Source organism: Cimex lectularius, unplaced genomic scaffold (genome assembly GCF_000648675.2).
Source record: "Cimex lectularius strain Harlan isolate CLEC.00 unplaced genomic scaffold, Clec_2.1 scaffold19, whole genome shotgun sequence".
Classification (NCBI taxonomy): Eukaryota; Metazoa; Arthropoda; class Insecta; order Hemiptera; family Cimicidae; genus Cimex; species Cimex lectularius.
Genome location: NW_019392664.1, coordinates 337,464 through 357,794, shown reverse-complemented (window position 1 = coordinate 357,794; position 20,331 = coordinate 337,464). Strand labels below are relative to the sequence as shown.

The window sequence follows — 20,331 nt, the reverse complement described above, 5'->3', positions numbered from 1 at the left end:
TTCTTAGCATTGCGTCAAGTATTCTTTGAACTATTCTTCTATCGTGAGAGAGTTTTGGTTAGCATCAGGTGCTAATAGCCAATGAATGTCCATACTCTACAGAATCTTATTAACTCGTTAGGACGGGGGGACCTTTTTCGTTTGATCTGTTTATCAAACAGATATATTTGGAGAAATTTAAAAAAATTAAGATCTGGCCGCCATTTTAGCCATCTTGGCGATTCAACTACTGATGACGCTTCCGTGGCAAATCCAAAAATTGTTTATTTATTCCAACAATTTTTGTGGGTTTTATCTGTCAGGGTTACGTATATGTAAGAAGATCCGTAAGAAAAATTTTCTTTCATCATGTTCTCGCCTATTCGGTGGTTTGATCAGTCGATACACGTTTGGTCATTTTGTCATATTCCGGTTTGGTTTATTTAGTAGCATAAATACCGCACATACCAACCACTGAAGTTGGCTAAATGCAGAAATTGGTCTGAGTATAGGCGGACGAGGGGCATCGGTGGCCGCAACGGTTTAGCAGTTGACACGGCGCTCATCACTGTGAGGTAAAGGTCCCGGGTTCGAATCCAGCAGCCCTGCATTCGAACCCGACATACTTACAAGTGGGATTTTTTTCAAAAACACCGACACCCCGAGGGTTTGTAGACCTCTGCTGTTGCGAACCCTCGTAAAAAAATAAATAAATAAAATAAATAACCAGACAAGGATGATAGATTGATAATTCATAAAATACATCACTTAATCTTGTAAAAAAAATCAAAACTCAATTGTTTGAACTATTTCGCTATTTTCAGAACTGAGAGTATTATGAACCTGTAATTCGACACCTCCGACCATATCATGGTCTCCCTGTCCATCAGACAGGTTCGATCTGTTAGGTTTATCTATCTTCATTGGTTAATTGAGTGAAAGCAGTCAGAAAACTAGGCCATATTGATATAGACTACCAAAAACAACAAAACTAAATGTTGTAAGATTGTTGAGGACTGCGAGATGTTAAACTTGCAGCTTTCTCAAAACCTTCGGGTTGGTCTGACCGTGTTCGATATTTTGTCACCTTCAGTGGTGGGTTTAGTTTATTGTTATATTTGTTATTACACTTACGAGATAGGCCTACAAACTCATTTATGGTTTTTTTTGTCAGGATTCGTTATTTCGCCGTCTACGATGATCCAGTTTGTTCGTTGTTTTATACTATGAATAAAACTAGCACATGCTCTCGTTTGTTTCTTCAGATGATTCACGTTTCGATTTCGTCGTATTCAGTGGCGGGTTTATTTGCTTGCATAAATAAAACATAGACCAATTACTTAAGATGGCTGCATGCCGAAGTGTCTGTCAACCAGAGCAAATAAGCAGACCAGGTTGACGATACGCAACCAACTTAACTTCACAAACAATATTGTTAGATCGTTCTTGTCGATGAAAGTGTTGAACCTTTGGCCAACTTATCATCGCTGGTTTAGTCCGGCTGAAGATGGCGAGAAGCCGAAACTCATCTAACTTCAAAGCAAAATGATCCTAAATAACTACATGTTCTTCCAACCTCAACCACAATCGTCTCTGGGTGTTTATTGTGTTATGTAAAGCATAAAAAATGCCTATGGCATTCTCGAGTTAAATTTCTACTACTACTAATTGCTTCTGTGTGCTAAAGAGGTTGAATCGTCGTCAAAAACCGTCAAGTTTCGGATGGGTGGTTTACGTTTGAGTGAACTCGTGTCATTAGCGTGAACACATCCGGCGTAGTTCCTCTCAAAGACAATTGAAGAGCCAATAATTTTCTTTGTTGAATTAGTGATGACAGAGTACAATTAGACAAAATAAAACACGATAATGAACTTTAAAAAAATTAAAATACGAGAAAACCAAATTTTACAGTTTAATGTTTTAGAAAAGTATAACTGAATGATTTCATCATGGTCCTTACTTTAATGCTAAAGTTGGCTATTGAGTCGTAAGGGGCATTGTAATATATTACATAACGATATTTATCACGCCGCGTTGAAGGTTTTCACATATTTTTCTAGATGCGTGAAAAACCAAGTAGAAATCCTTTAGCAGGAAGCCGAGGCCATTAGCAGGATTTAATGGCTCGAACGTCCGGAAGCGTAAACGGCCATATAAAATGCGACAAATTACACCGTTTACGGAGTGGCCGCTAAATGAGAAAGATACGATTCAAAAGTGGTTTTGACCATTTAGCCCCTTTATTGCCGCATCGTTGATAGTACTATATTTTTATGCTGCAACCCATACGGTAATAAACTGTTCGTGAACTGCGTTTTATCAAAGGTAACCATTAATTTGATTATACCGTCTTGATTCCGTATTGTCACCGGCCTTGAGGAAACAAGGCAATAATGCCTGTAGAATCTTGGCAAAAGACCACGACGCCAGGTATTTTCATGATGCTCTGAAGAAATTCCGCTGGTATTGAAAGTTCACTTTATATGGGATAAATGTTAAACAATGTTTTTAATATGTCAAATGATATATTCTCGAGAGAGCATTGCGATCAATCGATAACGATATTTGACCTCCCTCAGTCGATGAACGATAGAATCTAGTTTAATAAGAATAATCGGAACCTTGATAATCTCAAGATTTTGATTAAAATCCTAAAACGGAGATTAAAGTCAAAGGGAAAAAGGGCCAAACAGCTTGTATGAAATTCCAACTATATGCGTCGCTTTGAATCGATAAAACCGCCGCCGAGTCCCCTCGTGACAACGCATATCGCCCGTACTGTTTACAAGTAACTATTGTAAAACGAAATTGACAACCAGACAGCGAAGTCGGTCCACAAGATTATCAGCTGATTAAAATTCAAATAAACGTTCTTCGATTTATAAGAGAGCATGACGTAATATGTTCGTAATTCGGCTCTCTCTCACGTGTCTAGTCGCTAATTTTATTTGTTGACTTCTGTTCACTTATTTCGTTTGGAATAAGTTCGAACTAATCAATCCCATGTGCTTTTTTATTTGTTTTATTTAAGAGATCGATTTCGGAGGCATTCGCCGCCCCTTATCAGTCCCGAGTTTCTGAAATGTACAGGTTTACATATTATTTTACTAAACATTGTTACAGTTAAATGTGTATAAAATATAATTAAATTTTTTATTTAGAAATCGAGAGATGCGGTCTGGTGTGATGTAGGTTTCAGAAAAACATTTTCTTTATCTTGTCAACGTTTCGATCTTTATTGAGATCATCTTCAGGGCCTGGGATTTACAAACATTGTTTACATATAACAATTACATTTTGAATGTGGAAAAGTGAATTTATACAATGCAAAATATATTTTTTATATATATTCAATCAAAGCATTTCTACTCACTTTGATTGAATATATATAAAAAATATATTTTGCATTGTATAAATTCACTTTTCCACATCCAAAATGTAATTGTTATATGTAAACAATGTTTGTAAATCCCAGGCCCTGAAGATGATCTCAATAAAGATCGAAACGTTGGCACGATAAAGCAAATGTTTTTCTGAAACCTACATCACACCAGACCGCATTTCACGATTTCTAAATAAATATCGATTAACGGTCACTAATCACCACACATATAATTAAATTATTACTACATTTTATCAGCTTCTATTGACTATATAAATACTCAATTAATTATACACAATTTTTTCGAAATGAAAAATTTGTGTCAGACGGGATTCGAAGTGGCATGGGCGATCGAAGTCACGGTAGCTCAAGTGGTAGAGCAGGGGCGTATTGAGCCGAAAGTCGTGGGTTCGAATCCCGCCTGCGACACAAATTTTTCATTTCGAAAAAAATTGTGTATAATTAATTGAGTATTTGTATATTTAATAGAAGCTGATAAAATGTAGTATTAATCTAGAATCACACCTGTGAATCGTACACAGTCCTGGTAATCTAGTACAATCTTTAATAAAAAGTGTTTCTATATGAAGCCGCGATTTGCTTACAATTAGAATAAAATCGGGTAGTCGAAATGAGAAGTTTGTTGCATGGGCGATCGAAGTCACGGTAGCTCAAGTGGTAGTGCAGCGGCATATTGAGCCCCCCTGTGTGGGTTCGAATGCTGCCTGTGACACAAATTTTTTACTTCGAAAAAAATTGTGTATAATTAATTGAGTATTTATATAATTACATTATGTTAAGAAATTCTTGGTCACCCCCCTCGTTGCTGATCCGGAAACACAGAAAGTGTTCCCCCTTAAATTACACTTATCCAATGTGTGGTATTATTTGCAGCTATGATGTGTTTGTAATTTTATTAATTTTTTTGGCTTGTATTTTATATTTAATTTACCATTTGTTTTATGTATTAATTATTTTAAAGCAATAAGTTTTATTTTTTTTTACATTTTTATTTATTACATTTTACATTATTTTTATATTGAGTTAAAGCAGGTTTCAAAAATTTGTATTATTTACGCAGGTGCTTGTCATGTAAACAAAGCTAAATCCTCAAATCTAATTTATGGATTGTAATAAATATTTTGAACTGTTTATTATTAACGTTTATACAAAACATTTTAGTTAATTAAGTCCATTAGATTTCGTGGTCCGATTGACCAAATAACTTCTTTCAATTAATTAATCTTTATATAAGGCGTTGGTTGAGGTAAAAAGTCAATGTCACGAACGGGATTCGAACCCACGACCTTTGGCTAAATACGCCGCTGCTCTACCACTTGACCTATCGTGACCAACTCGGACACCAACTTCCCATCTCAACCCACTTTTTGAATTTTCCCTCCTTTTTGCCATTTTTCAGATGTCGTTTAATCTATCAATTATTTTCAACCTCACATAAAGATTAATTAATTAATTAATTGAAAATGTAATGGATTTAATAAGTAAAATGAAGTATATCTTCACTAAAGCTCACCGTGGCCATTTCATTTGCCGCCGAGAATGGAATAGATTACACGACATTGAAAAACTTTTAGTTTATATTGAATTTTATAAGAGTGAGGACCTGCGTAATTAAATATGTTCAAACTAGATTTTCGACTAATTTGTTTGTACGAATTTAAACTTGGGCGAAGTGTGGCCCAAACCGCGTGTAACATCAATACAGTTTCGGGGGAGGGAAGCATTACCGAATTCACGGTGCAGCGAGGGTTTTAGAGATTTCGATCTCGAAGGCAGGAAAGGTCGCGGTACGCTTCCGTTGTGGACGACGACCAACTGAAAACGTTGATTGGAGAAAATTCACGTAAGACAACTCGGGAAAATGCGGAAGAGCTTAGAGATGACCATTCAACCGTTGTTTGCCATCTGGAGCAAATTGATAAAGTAATGGTCAAGTAAAGAAGCTCGACAAGTGGGTACCGCACGAACTGACTGAAGCCCAAGCTGACTTTGAAATTAGCACGTCTCTTTTGTCGCGCTACCAAACTGATCCATTTCTTCATTCGATCGAATCACAACGTGCGATGAGAAATGGATTGTGTACGATGGCAGGCGTACAGGTCAGCATGGACAAGGATGAAACACCAAAACACTTTCCGAAACCAAATCTGCACCCAAAAAGTGTAGTGACCTTTGGTAGTGTACTGCTGGGATTGTTCACTATAATTTCCTGAATTATGGTGAGACTATCACAGCAGAGAAATATTGCCAAGAAATTGAAAACATGCAAAAAATGCAACGTCATCGTCCAGCATTGGGCCGGTTCTTCTCGATAACGCCAGGCCACACATGTCGCGATGGCAACCCTGCGGAAACTTAAGAATATGAACCTTTACCGCACCCTCCATTTTCACCTGACCTGTCGTTTACATACTTCCACTTTTTTAGGCATGTTTATCACTTCTTGAAGAATAAAAGTTTTAGAGAACGCCGAATGCCGAAAACATTGTTGTTAGCCCAAATAAAGATTTTTATGTAAGAGAAATAAAAGCGCTTATTACACGTTAGCAATGATGTATGGATTGTGATTGAAAATATTTTGAATAAATTTTCTTTATTTTATAAAAATTAAAAATAGTTTTGACATCCTTTTCAAACCCTTATTTTTGCACCAGCCCAATACATATATGAAATATTTTTGTATTTTTTATATAGTTTGTTATCATCTTGTTGTATATTTACGTTGCAATTCATAATAATATTTAATTATGTTTTATAGGCATTTAACTGTAAAAAGATAATATGTAAACTCGTACATTTTAGAAACTCAAGACTGATGAGGGGAGGCGGATGCCCCTAAATCGATCGGTCAAATAAAACAAGTAAAAAGCACATCAGTCTGATTAGTATCAACCATATATCATTAATCACAAATGAAATAAAAGAAAAAAACACCCCGAAAAAGATGAAAACAAAACTTCTGTTTACTATTTTCTCTCGCGAAATGTTTTCCCCCCTTGTGTTTACCAACCTCGACGTAGGCTCCCGTGTGAATGACTGGCCTCTTTCTAACTTTAGCTCGAGGAACTTCGTAGTTGAGCCCTGGAAAAAGGGACACAACTTCGATCTCAATCCAACTTCCTATACGTGAAAACCGTTTATAGACACTGGAAAGGAATGACCAGGTCCTTTTAACAATTGATTTTAATCCTGTCAAATATAATCCATATAAAGATAAACCGATGTTTTGAACGTTCAAGTATCTTCTAGATTTGAATTTTTTAAAAGGCAATTTTATCGGTTCTTTACACTATACTTTTTCGAAACATTGGCCTACTTTCGATATTTTCCTGGACAAAAAAACCGCGTAAAATTATCCGAACCAAAATACATAAGCCATATATTGAAAACTATTAACTGTACTTCCAAAACACAATCGTCACAAAACGAAGGAATCAACAGGGCTTCATTGTATTTTCTGTTTGATTCCATTATGCACCTAGCTATGTTTTAGTCCTACACTTTTGAAATTTACCTAATTAATGTGTAATTAACGTTAGTTTTATTTCATTATGGGTATGGTATTATCATTCGGAGATCATGAGATGCGGTCTGGTGTGACGTAGGTTTCAGAAAAACATTTTCTTTATCGTGCTACGTTTCGATCTTCATTGAAATCATCTTCGGGGCTTAAAGTGTTTGTTTTCTGCGTAATTGCGTCATTCTCAACACCACACACAAGAATGACACAATTACGCAGGAAACGTTTATAAATCCCAGGTCCTGAAGATGATCTCAATAAAGATCGAAACGTTGGCACGATGAAGAAAATGTTTTTCTAAAATCTACCTCACACCAGACAGCATCTCACCATCTCCGAATAATTATTAATCTTTTATTTATCAATTATTTCGATTGATTGATTTTTTAAAATTATTTCTTCTTTGTTTCAGGAGATGACAGCATTTATACAAAATGACATCTGCTGATTTCAATCTTATTGTCCAGGTAAGCTTATAGTCAAATTATAGATCTAATTAATTATAACAAGTTTTAAAGTTCTGGTCGTCAATTTAAACGTTTTCGTGCCTATACTTAATTTTCAAAAATTTTATAGATTGACCATTTTGGTTTCTTTTTACAAAAATGAAAATACATTTTGTGCAAATCATTTATTTATCGCCTTTTGTGATGTTTTAATGCGTTTAACTTTATTTGATGAGTTGTTTGGAACACAATTTTTTGTTCCGTTTCCAATCGCATTGACCCACATATTTTTTGGTGACCCCTGTCTAATAGTATTTTATCGGCTGTTTATTATTGGATCCTTTGATGAATCTTACATATTTTACGGACTTTTTTAACTCATCGTTTTTCCCCCATCCCCACGGTATTTTTTATTCATGCGATGTCGACATGGTTTTTTTATGGCGTGCGTTTAATGGGTCCTACATTTTCTCTTCGCTACGAGGTTTTAATGAAATTTAATTTATTTTATGGGGTTTTTTAACCTGCCGTATGTTTTTCTTGTGGCTTATTTCATTGGATCATTTATTAAACTTTTTTTTAATTTCTACTTGTATTGATGCGTCTAACTAACGTTTCTTGTGCTTATCGACTGTTTTCTTTTCTCTTAAATTGATGATATATTTTATTCGTGAGCGACGTCCACATGCTTTGTTTATCTTATCGCGTGATTTTAACGGACCTCTCTCTGTTTTATCTGTTTTTAATGGCTGTTATCTGGTCTCTTTTCTCTTTTATTTTATTAGCTTTATTATAGATCATATTTTGTGTCTGCTGTTTGTTTGATCTTTTGTACTTATGGGTGTGTGTTTTTTTATACATTACCTTTTATCTATTCTAATCGATGATTTATTTTAGTACGTATAGTATTTAAACAAAACCGAATGGCATTGCTTTTATTGGTTTTATATTTTTTTATCTATTCCGCCAGTTTTTCCAGGTCAGGTGTCAGGTTTAGATATTTGGCCGTATCGTAAATACCAACCACTAAAGATGGCTATGGTATATAGCTAATGCCGAAAGGTTAGGCAAAAAAAAACAACACAAGATGGCTAAATGCAGAAAGTTGCTGGATAGACAAAAGTAGAAAGAATAGGCACACAAAGATATTAGATGATTTGTTAAGACCTTTCAGGCGATGAACCTGTAATTTGGTTTTCTCGAATAAACATGGTCCGCCTGTACTCGCTTGTTTGATCTATTTTGCTATCTTAAAATAGTTGTCTAGTATCAATCCGAGAGTTAATAAACATTTAGTTTGTACATCTCCATTTCGCCGCTTGCATTGATTTATATGGGTTATTTGGAAGCACCATCATAAGCCAGGATGATAATATAGGATTAAAGAATACAACTCAATATTGTAAGATTTTTTTGTTGATGACTGCGAGATTATAAACATGCAGTCTTCTCCAATCGATATGTTCCACTTACATTCGGTTTAGACTGTGGACGCGTTTCAACATTTGGCAATTTACGTAGCTGGTTTGGTTTATTTTCTATCTCAATTAGACAGATCGCCCTACTAACTTCAAACCTCAATTCTTTGGTTTAGGTTTTGAGGTGATGAACCTGTAGTATTCTTATCGACCTCCACCTAAACAGGTTGAGCTGCCAGATACATTTCAACATTTTGTCATCATCAGTGATACTTATTAATTTACTCAAAATAACGCACAGTCCAAGCGAGAGGATAAGCAGCGTATGAAAATCGGAAACGGCCAAACTAGTTCACCCCTGACCGCAACAAAAAAATCGCACTGTTTAAGTACAAAAGAACTTAGAATGCGAAAACTCATATACCCAATGTTTCTTGTTGAACTTAAAGGAACTTACAAAACATGGAAAAATGTTTCAATAAACGGCTTATTCGTTTTAACCGTTTGAACACTCGAACCCCCATCCACAGAGTTGGCCGATGTCCCGAAATTAACGTTTTCAGCGTACCAAAGGACAAGGCCCGACAAGGCGAGGCCGTGCGGGAAAGAGGGCCGAGGCCGGGTTATCGGCCGGAGTCCTGCTATCGATTACGGGAGCGGGATGTCCCACCAGCATGAAAGGAGTATCCGTTGGCGCTTTTCTCACGAGGGACGAATTCTCTACCACGTGCCGGATTTACCCTTTTCAAAACTGGCTCGAGGTACTTTTCTCCTTTGCCAACATGTAGATAAGATTGAAATGTTAAGGCGGCTCATTAGAGCTGCCGCCTAATTAAAAGTAAACACTTTTTCAACTTTAAAATGCTAATACTTGTTCAATAACGTTATAAAATCCCCTCGGGCCAACTCGAAAAGAGTTAATTAAACATGTAAAATATAAAGTAATAAAGCAATTTAGGACAAGTCGCCATTGTGAGTAACCATGAACGACTGGTCATTTGAGTAGGTTTAACGTGTTATAAAGTAGGATATAAAGTATATAAAGTGTTAGGAAAACCTATAATTTTAACAAGCAGGCTATCGTAAAACCATCGATCAAATGCCTTTTCAGTTTGTAAAAAGATTTTGGCTTTTTTTCTAAAGGTCTCAATACAATTAAATCAACAATAATTTAATACAACAACACACATACAAAACAGTAAGGTCCATTACAAAAAGGCAATAAGAAAAAAGTATCCCAAAAAATAAGAAAAATAAATTAAATAAAAAAAACCCGACAAAATAAGAAAAATGTTGGACAAGTAAAAAGAAGTTGGCAGAAAAAAATATAATTATTATATTTCAGGTAAATAAAATAAAGGGCTATAAAAAAGCATTTGAAGTTTAAAACCCATCAAACAACTAGATAAAACAAGATTCATTGTAAAATAATGTATATATAAAACGGTAACGAAAAATAATAATAGTAATAATAAGCTAAATAAAATAACGGGCTATAAACCAAAATCATTATATTAAGTGATGTAGAAAAAAATGAGACCAAAATTACAAGAAATAAAAACACAAATACTCAATGAATTGTAGTAAATGGAGAAATGTTTAAAAAATACTGGACAAAAATCTGTTCGTTAAACGAAGCCAATAAAATAAGAAAAATCCAAGAAAAAACTGGCAAAAAGTGTGACAATGAAAGAAGCTGGCAATAAATAATAATAAGGAAAACAAAATAAATGCATTGAAAAATGTAACATAAATCACAAGAAAGCAATATGTAATCAAACACTCATCCAAAATCTCCGGAGTATAGAAACATAAAGGAGAAATAGTTTTTGTTTATTTGGTTAATAAAGCACAAACCCCTGAAGAAGGCTAAATGCAGAAACTTGTCTGAGAAGAACGCAGATAATTTAGCCGAGAGAAATTTAGCCTTTTCAGTGGTGATGATGATCATTTTTAGGAAGTGGGCTTTGTGCTCCCAAAGCACTGCCGCCTTCTGGTTTACTGTACCTTCCTGGTTCGCTAGTTTGGTGCAGTTGACTCTATCCTTCTCAGAAATATTAGTCATTGACTGTCGCTGCTACAATTTCATTTTTTGTTTCTTAGGTTATGTCTCTATTAAGCAGTCGCTTCGCCTTCGAAGATGGTATGGGAGGCCGTTTCTTCCACCTCTTTGCATAGCCTGCAAATAGTATCATCGTTGAATTTGCCCGTGTTGTGTAGATGTTTGCTCAGATGCGTGATTAATTGTAGTCCTATCACCTCTCTGAGTTTGGCCTTATCCAATTACAGCAGTGAATTTGCCTATCTTGTTAAGGATTATTTTGGCATAAATCAAGCCCACCACTGAAAATTGCGAATTGTTTTTTACTAATTTTTCCATGGTCTTGACTCAAATCAAGTGAAAACCAGCTCTGATCAAACTGCTCAGTCATCACTCTCGCTCTAGAATTGACTAGCACATATTTGGTAAAAGCCTGTAAGTCAAAATTGTTCGGATTCTTAAAAGAATTACAACTGTTAAATCCAGCTAGGGCGAATGTTATTCACAAGAGTCTCTTTATCTTGTCAGTCATAAAAAAACAATAACTTCAAAAAGTATCTTGTTTCGTGATATCAATCGATTCAGCTGGATGCGCTCCATCCTCTTGTTCGGGATAGTTTCCTCTTTCCTTTGAATACTGGCTACATAAAACAAAAAATGTGTACAAATAATGTAATACAAAGACAATTTTACTACTAAAATTTACTATAAACTTTTAATAAATACATAAATAGAATTAACTTTTACGTAATGATCCATTTATTCTCAATGATGTAGAGAGAACATGTTTATAAATAATATAATTTGTTTATATTTTATAATAAGCACAACAAACAGACTAAAAATAATATTACTTCCAACTACCTATTATCCTTGAAATTGTGCTGTTTGTCTAAACTAAACCGATTATAATTTTTTGTTCACCCATTAATCCAGGATTTGAAATCATTCGAATTTAAAATCAACCGTTTGAAACCTCGTTGGATTAGAGGAATGGATTAAAATTTATTTTCAAACAAATATACCGCCCATGTTTATCCTCCTAAAAGTGTTTAGTTCGGATGCAATTTCTGCAATGAATCGTTTTGCACAATTTGACTTAAGTTCGAATTTCGGCCAAAGAATCAGTTGGTTGTCACTAATTTTCAAATCAAATAGTGGACATAAGCGTTTTAAGAAGTTTGTAAATTAAAATGTAATAGTACGAACATTTAGCAATTAACAGTACTTAAAAGAGGAAGAATTATCCATAAAAAAGCCTCCTGGTGTAAATTCAAAGGAATTGTACAAATTGGCAGCCTAAACCTTTACGTTTAACGAGGTGTTGAAATCTGGTTGCTTAACTTTTTGGAGATGATCTAACCATTTTCCACTGACAAATGAATGAAATATGGGTATGGAAAGACTTTACTTATAGACAGATTGACGGTATTCACACATTATATTTATCACTTTGTATCTACTTAAAACCTAGTAAAATCAGGTCTCCGATGATTTTATAAGCCCATATTATCAGTGGTAACACAAGTCTTATTAAATTCATTTGAAGGCCCCACATGAGCAGTAGATGTGCTCAGCCTTTTCAGTCTCCTCATTACAGAAACGGCGTTTGTCTTCCTCAGCTTAGCCCATGTTTTTTAAATGGTAATTTAGTGGGCAATGCCCTGGGCCGAGTCCTGTCACGGTTTTCAAATTCTGCTTAAGAGAACCCTGTATTTCTTTTACGACGGGGAAGGTAATAAAGTTGTTAATTTGTCTTACCGCCGGGCTGATGTGCCGGTATGGGGTGTTTTGTTTTGCCAATTTCGTTGTCTCGTTTTTCAGGCGTCTTTGAGGAATTATTCAGGAATGCTATCCTATAGTTCCCTCCCTAGCCTACGTTTGAATCGGTTTCCTCATGAGTTGGAATGAGTTTAGGCCTCGTTTCGAGTTAAAAGTAAAAGCTTGCATGCCCAAAAGCGAGAAAAGGCGCTGGATAATTAACATTTCTCTTGATTCCACAAAAGCCTGTTACCTCTTCCATTGTTAATGACATTGAGTCGAGATGTGTTTCATTAAAACCTAACAGAGTGAAAATGTTTCCATTTTTAGCAGTTTAACTAAGTTAGACCGAATTCTGCTGCTTAATAATTCAATATATTAATTTTTAAACGAGGTGTTTAATTAACTAAAACATCTCGTGACGGCAGGTAAGACATTAGAGAAATCTGTTACTTCTGACTCAGATAAGTCCCTGGACAACCATCTGCAAGGATAGGCATGTATATAATAAACAATGGAAACGTAGGGAGGACATCCAAGATGAAATTCTAGGCACTCCAATTGTTGCCACTACTCCAAAGTACAACGTTTCCAAAAGAAAGTATAAAGTAGTGATGGTAGAACGGAAAGAATGGGCCAAAGGAATACCGCTAAAGGCAAACCGTACCACCACGAAACCGTTCCCAGTGTAACTGGGGCTGATTTTGGAACTTTTCAGTTACCCCATGGTACAGACACCACCATACACCCTCCCCCGTCTATGCAGACAGAATCTGGTGCACTGGCCCTCGTGTGACTCTACTAAGGCACCCGCCGCCCATGCCGATCCTAGGCCGACATGAGTACAGCTTGTGCTTTTGAGAGGTTGCCACGCCCTCTGGGGTACACCTTTATTTTGTGGCCGGATACCCCACTTGCAACCAAGGGATTGGGAGGGGACACAGGATAGAATGAAGAAACACTCGGATTGAGAAAAGGGCCGTTGATGAGAACATGAGGTGAGCCGTTTCGGGGTCTCGTGCCTCAAACCACACTATACCACCCGTCGTTGCCGTAGTTCCACACATAGTGGGCTACGCCTCCCAGGGTGGGTATTTTCTCTGACAGCCAGGCAGCTCTTAGGGCCTTAGCCTCTTTCGTGTTTGGAACTGCATGGAGGCCCTGACGGAGGTCAGTGACACTAATGACCTGGCCCTGGCATGGGACCCTGGACATTCGGAGCCTAAAGACAACGAAAAAGGCCAACAAGAGGGCCAACATGGACTCTGGGTACTGAACCCTACTGTGGCTTAGCAGCCTGCCACAAAAGAGGATACATCCTAAAATGGATCCTCAATGAGTCCAAACCCTGGTGGAATAATACCACAGATATGAGGCACGCGAAGAGATTCATAGAAGGACCATCCGCAAAACTTATAAAAGAATTACTGGAAGCCGACCGCAACCGAGCCAGGATTCTGGTTGGACTCCTGACTGGGCACTGCCACTTGAAAAGGCACATGCACCGAATACCGGTACAGACAGAAGAAACATTGTGCAGATATTGCCAGGAAAAGGAAGAAACCGCAGAACAAATTCTATGTTTCTGTGAAGGAACTAAGGAGCCGCTAGCAAAGCTGTGGAGGCTGATTAATTATCTGAAGCTGGCCAGTAATTTATAAATAACAGGGGAGCACAATAGATCTATTCGGGTCGAGGTGCAGTAGGCCTTGTGGCCACCTCTTTTATCCCTATTCCTATCCAGATAAGTCCTCGTGTTGAGATTGTTTTTTGCTTTTACCAGCTCATAAGCCAAACCCAATAGACTTATATTTAAGCTGGCTTTTACAACAAATAACATTTGAGAAAAATAATACCAACATAAAAAATAACTATAAATATAAATTCAGTAAGGTTAAGTCATAGGATTTTAGTTTGTACAGTTTCAATAATCTTCTCAATTTCAATTGAGTAAGTAGACAATTTCTGACCAAATAAACTCTACTGAACGCTTCGCCATGGAATTTTCCACTAAAAAGAACTATTTGATAAAATAGAACACTTTTTCTTTATTTTATTGACCAAGGAATGAAATTAATAATTGAACTTGTTTTAAACTCATGGCTAACAAAAGGAAAAGAATCGTTGGGTTTAATCTATTAAATATTTTTTCATTTTAGTAATTACTTCGCTAAAATTATACTCGTAGTTGGAAAAGAAAGTACGATTTGTACAATTTTTCGTCGTTTTTTTTTTCATGACATAAATAAGATGTTTGTTCGAAAATGTTCTACCGCCAGAGAGGCGCCTTTGCCACTTTCTTGATAATGGAACTCGATTCGCGCAACAGTGAGAGAAAGCGGTCCAGTGATAACAAAAAATCTTTGCTCTTATTCGCTAAAGCCCTATCTCATCCCGTGTTAACTAATCAATTTAGCTAAATTAATAAATAATAAACGAGTATTTTAATACGTGTACGAATGAAACAGTTTGGACAATTTTCTCGTTGTTATATTTTTGCGTGGATGACGTGATTTTTAATTACCAAGAAGAGTAGTGGAACGAGACGTGAAAAGTTATAATTTTTAAATATAAACTATGTCTAATACGTATCTATGAATTTAATATAAATGTGTGCTCCCTAGAAACAACCTCCATTAGGTACAGGGTGTCCCGTAAGCAGATGTCAATACTTCAGAGGCTTATCCTACATGACCAATTGGACGAAAAAGTTACTACCGTCCAAATTGTGATTCTCAATTGTATGCGAGATATTTCAATTTTCAGGTTACTTCAACCTTTCACAACTTTATTCCATGAAGCCCTTCGTATCTTTAAAATCTTAATCCCACTGTATTTTGATCACACCAATGGAAAAAGCATTAACACTTTAATATTTCATATATGTAACCTGAAGCAAACAAAATAAAAATCGCTTAGAATATTAATATTTACTTGGAGATCATGAGATGCAGTGTGACGTATGTTTATAGAAAAACATTTTCTTTATCGTGCCAACGTTTCGATCTTTATTGAGATCATCTTCAGGGCTCAAAGTGTTTGTTTCCCGTGTAGACGTGTTATTCTTGTCTGCCGTGTTGAGAGTACCATCTGTCGTGTTGTTGGGCACTCGTAACCCGACGGACAAGAATAACATACCTACACGGAAAACACACTTTGAGCCCTGAAAATGATATCAATAAAGATCGAAACCATTGCAGTTCGTGGTCCGATTGACCAATTAACATTTTTCAATTAATTAATATTTATGGAAGGTATTGGATGAGATAAAAAGTCAGTGACACGAGCGGGATTCGAACCTACGACCTTCGGCTAGATACGCTGCTTTTCTACCACTTGAGCTATCGTAACTTCGATCCGCTCGGACACTAACTTCCCATCTCAACCTCACCTCTCGAATTTTCCCTCCTTTTCGCCATTTTTCAAATGTCGTGTAATCTATTTGATTCTCGGCGACAAATGAAATGGCCGCGGAGAGCTTTCGTGAAGATATACTTCAGTTTAATTATTAAATCCATTGCAGTTCGTGGTCCTATTGACCAATTAACATTTTTCAATTAATTAATATTTATGTAAGGTATTGGTTGAGATAAATTATATTGGTTAAAGATATTGGTTCGAATCCCGCTCGTGTTACTGACTTTTATATCTCAACCAATACCTTCCATAAATATTAATTAATTGAAAAAAGATCGAAACGTTGGCACGGTAAAGAAAATGTTTTCTAAAACCTACGTCCCACCAGACCGCATCTTACGACCTCCAAATAATCATCAAGTAACGGTCACTAAACACCACACATTTACGAGTTTATGAAGTTCTTGTCTAAAGTTTAAGTAAGATTTTCTTGGTTTTGTAAATACTGGCAGACATGGCGCTTACAGAAATGTTGCCCCTACAAATGAGCTGTGCACAACTTAATTAACTTAATTTTTTTGAAGTTAATTTTTCATTCTGCTATTCTTAGTGTAGTACAGGATAAAATTATAAAAATACATACTCTCATAGTCAAATAAATAAAAGGAAAAACGTCAAGACGAGGTTGGCATTAACAGTCGTATAACAAAGTACAAAGGCAGTTAAGGATTAAACAAAAGTCGTACCAGTTTGTCACCAACTGTGAGCTTTTGATTAATTTAATTGGGGCAACTGTGGAAAACAAAAACTGGCGATTCCTATTTGCAATCTTTTTTTTTTTCAAAACTATAAGCATGATAGTTCAGAATTTTTCCTGAATGAATTAAACAATATGTACAGGTAATTAGTCCAAATTGAAATTAAGGCAACGTTACGCAGTTTCGTACAAACGTACTAGTGGGATATCTAATGCTACTTTGATCTGACGCTAAAAACAGTCGTTACGATGTTACAGTTGTGGCGTTACGTTGTGTAACTTCGTTTCGAACTATTGTCCCCTGTTGGAACTGGAATGAAACTACGACGAAGGGGAATTGGAACAGGTCGGTCGTCGGCGTCGGTCCGGGGAAGGGATCGGCGTTCGTCGGCGGGGCCGCAGCCGGGAGGTCAAAACGGGGTCAAGGACGTCGCGGCACATTGGCCAACCTGCTGACGTCTTCTTTTCTGCGGGCAGTGTTTCCAAAATTTTGATCGGCGAATTTTCCCACGGTTGGCCGACATTCAAATGAGGGGACCGGTGCTCTGAAACCGGAAATTGTCGGACAGCTTTGAACCTCAGTAATTGGTAACTTTGCCAAAATCTTTTAAACGATCTGAGCAACAGACCCGGAACAAAAAGAAAACCACCAACAAGGCCACATCGGATCAGATTTATCCGATGAATAGAATTTAAATGAAAAACACCATAATAATCCTTCCTGTCGTTTTAACTGCATAAATTCTCATCCAAATCATCTGAAACTTTTTTTCATACAAAAACATTCAAATTTAAGCATTTAGCAGCAAGCATCCAAGCAACGACTTACCAGATCATCAATTTGATTTTCGAACTCATCATTCCACTACTCATCAACTTCACAGACTTACAGATTTCATTACTTCATGTCACTAGCAGAAACTGTACGCGACTGAGTGTTTCTAGATGTTTCTCAGGCCTCCGCGAAGTTCGGCATGACGGATTATTATGCAAATAAAATTATTTTTACTCCAAGCCTATATCTGATTATACAATCTTTCTCAAGGAGAGATTTTTCGTAAACCAGGGTGCGGAGACTTCTGAGATGGAAGGGTCAATACTCGCTCCTCTGGTGTATGCAATTTTTACTTCCGATATGCCCACAAATGACGCACATACCGCCACATACGCAGATGACACCGCCATAAGTCATCCCTCTTATACACAAGCTTCACTTATGTTACAAAACAACATATCAACAGTTGAAAAATGGAGCAATATTTGGAAAATAAAGTTTAACCCCTCAAAGTCACATATAACCACCGCCGTGAGACTTGTCCTATCATATACTTACTTATAAAATGAACCTGTTCCTCAATCCGACAAAGTTTACTATTTAGGACTTACATTTGATAGAAGACTAACTTGGAATCCACACACACGATTAAAAAAACAGGCACTCAACAAGCGATTTAAAATGCTTTATTACCTACTCAACCGGCAATCAAAATTACCATTAAAAACTTTCGATATACATTACCTACTCAAACCTATTTGGATGTACGGGTGCCAAGCTTATGGATCGGCCAAATATTGCAATGTTCAAAGATTACAAAGTTTTCAATCCAAAATCTTCACATGTCAACAGTTTTTTCATCCATCAAAACATATTGCTGAGGTTTTCATAGTAAATTACAAAATCACACTAACCCATAAGTATGATTACTCCATTCCCCACAATTACCACGTAAACGTCTGAAAAGAATGTAGTTAAGAGACCTCTTAAATGATTAATATCATTTTAATTATCCCGAGCGCTGCCAATGGTTAGCTTTCTACATAACGCCCATAATGCCAAAAACATAAATTGAAATCCAATCTCATCATGCACAGTTGTAGATACAAATAAATGAAAAGAAAAATTCCAAGCCAGCTTAGTTCAAATCTAACCAAAGGCCAATTCCTTAAAGGTATTGAAAGAAAATATCCTTATTCTTCAAATTTCCGAGATGTGTGTTCTTTTTGTTCTAGTTTACTGATTATTTTACTTTTACTCAATGTAATTGAATTACGTATTATTCTGCTACTTACTATCTTTAGTGGTTGACTTCGGATGTTTTATCCCTACAGAAAATGATCGGAAACGATCAAATACATGGCACATACACGAACTATTATTCAGTTTTATAGGAACATAAATACAAACATTACCCCAAACAGTACCTCAGTTCACTAAAAAATAAATTCAATGGAAACTATGTCATAAATAAAGAGAGAAATGTGGTCTATTTTCCCGAAGCAGTAGTTCTTTTACTGACGCTCGTTTCATTCAAGGTTGACAGCGAGAAAATGCGGACCATTGTTTTTATGTTTTCGATATTTTCTAACTCAGTGGCGAATAGGAGGAAGGCCAATCGTCTTAAATGCCATTTTTTATGTTTAGAAAACAACACTTACCAATACAGTTAGTATTTTATGGTTTATAGTTTTATAATAGTAAGTTTATAGTAGTAGTATTATAAGTTACCAAGCAAAATACAACCAACTTTCTTCTAAAGTATGTATGTTATTACTCATTAACCGTTCAGGTTTTTTTTGTCCAAACAGGATTTATTCCCACAATAAAACAGTGAGTAAATAAAAACACTTAAATTTAAATTCAAAACTAAGCTTTAAAGTAAAATTTACATGTAATTTGCCTGTTGTATAGTCAACCAATTATAAATTAAATGCAATCTGATTATTCATTGACAAGACGGAAAGGCGAGGAATGCACAATGCACGCGGAAGACCCTTGTCCTTTGAAAAGCCTCATTAAACAGTTTAAGTTTCGTTTCAAATAAAAGGAAGAGCTCACCTTAGGAGATATCAACTACACCGTTAAAAACCCTCAAATACACTCTGCTTAGGTTAAGTATATTTAGCCCTACTGCTTTACGTTTATTCCGGAAACAATCTTCACAACATCCTACAAAGTGTCAACGGACTATAAAGGAGAGGAGAACACTAGAGACACTTTGATTTAATATACAGATGTCTCCAAAACAAACGAAGGAACCGGATCGGTCATTTACTGTACAAGCCCAAAACATTAGGGAAGTACACTTCGATCATTCAAGCAGAAAAACATGACCAATGCTTGTGCCCTGGAAAATCTTAAAAGAGATTACACTAGCAAAAAAATCCTCGTAAGATCTGATAGCCAATCAGCCATTAAAGCATTGGCATGCAAAAGAATTACATCAAAATTTGTCAGTGAATGCAGCCAAAATCTCCCAAACTGAGGAAACACAACAACCCGATGGTATCTTTGGTGCCAGGGAGGATGGGAACAGAGGAATTTTGGGTAACAAGAAAGCAGACTGGCCAGAGGAGGATCTGCAAGACCATACGTAGGCCCCGAACCTATACTTGGCATAACAAAAACAAATAGAGAATCCTCCATCACAGAATGGATCCAAACAAAACAAAAGGATAAGTGGATAAACTCTAGCAGTGCTAGACACAGTAAGCTTATGATGAAAAAACCCTCACCAATACTGGCAAAATCACTCTGCAACTGGACAGGGCTAAATTCAGAGGAGTCCGGTCACTGCCATCTAAGAAAACATCTACACAACATGGGCAAATGCAAGGAAGATGTAATGAGGAGGAGGAAACAGCTACCCTA

General features: G+C 36.4%; 1 protein-coding gene across 4 annotated transcripts in view; it reads left to right on the top strand.

The window, feature by feature from the left end:
* The window catches only part of LOC106662191, a 269,680-nt gene that overhangs the window by 146,869 nt on the left and 102,480 nt on the right, over positions 1-20,331 (top strand). For all 4 annotated transcript variants that reach the window (XM_024224993.1, XM_014386066.2, XM_014386065.2 and 1 more), the window contains one exon: positions 7,315-7,369. The gene's annotated coding sequence lies outside the window, so the exon portion shown is untranslated. The remainder of the gene's footprint in view (positions 1-7,314; positions 7,370-20,331) is intronic.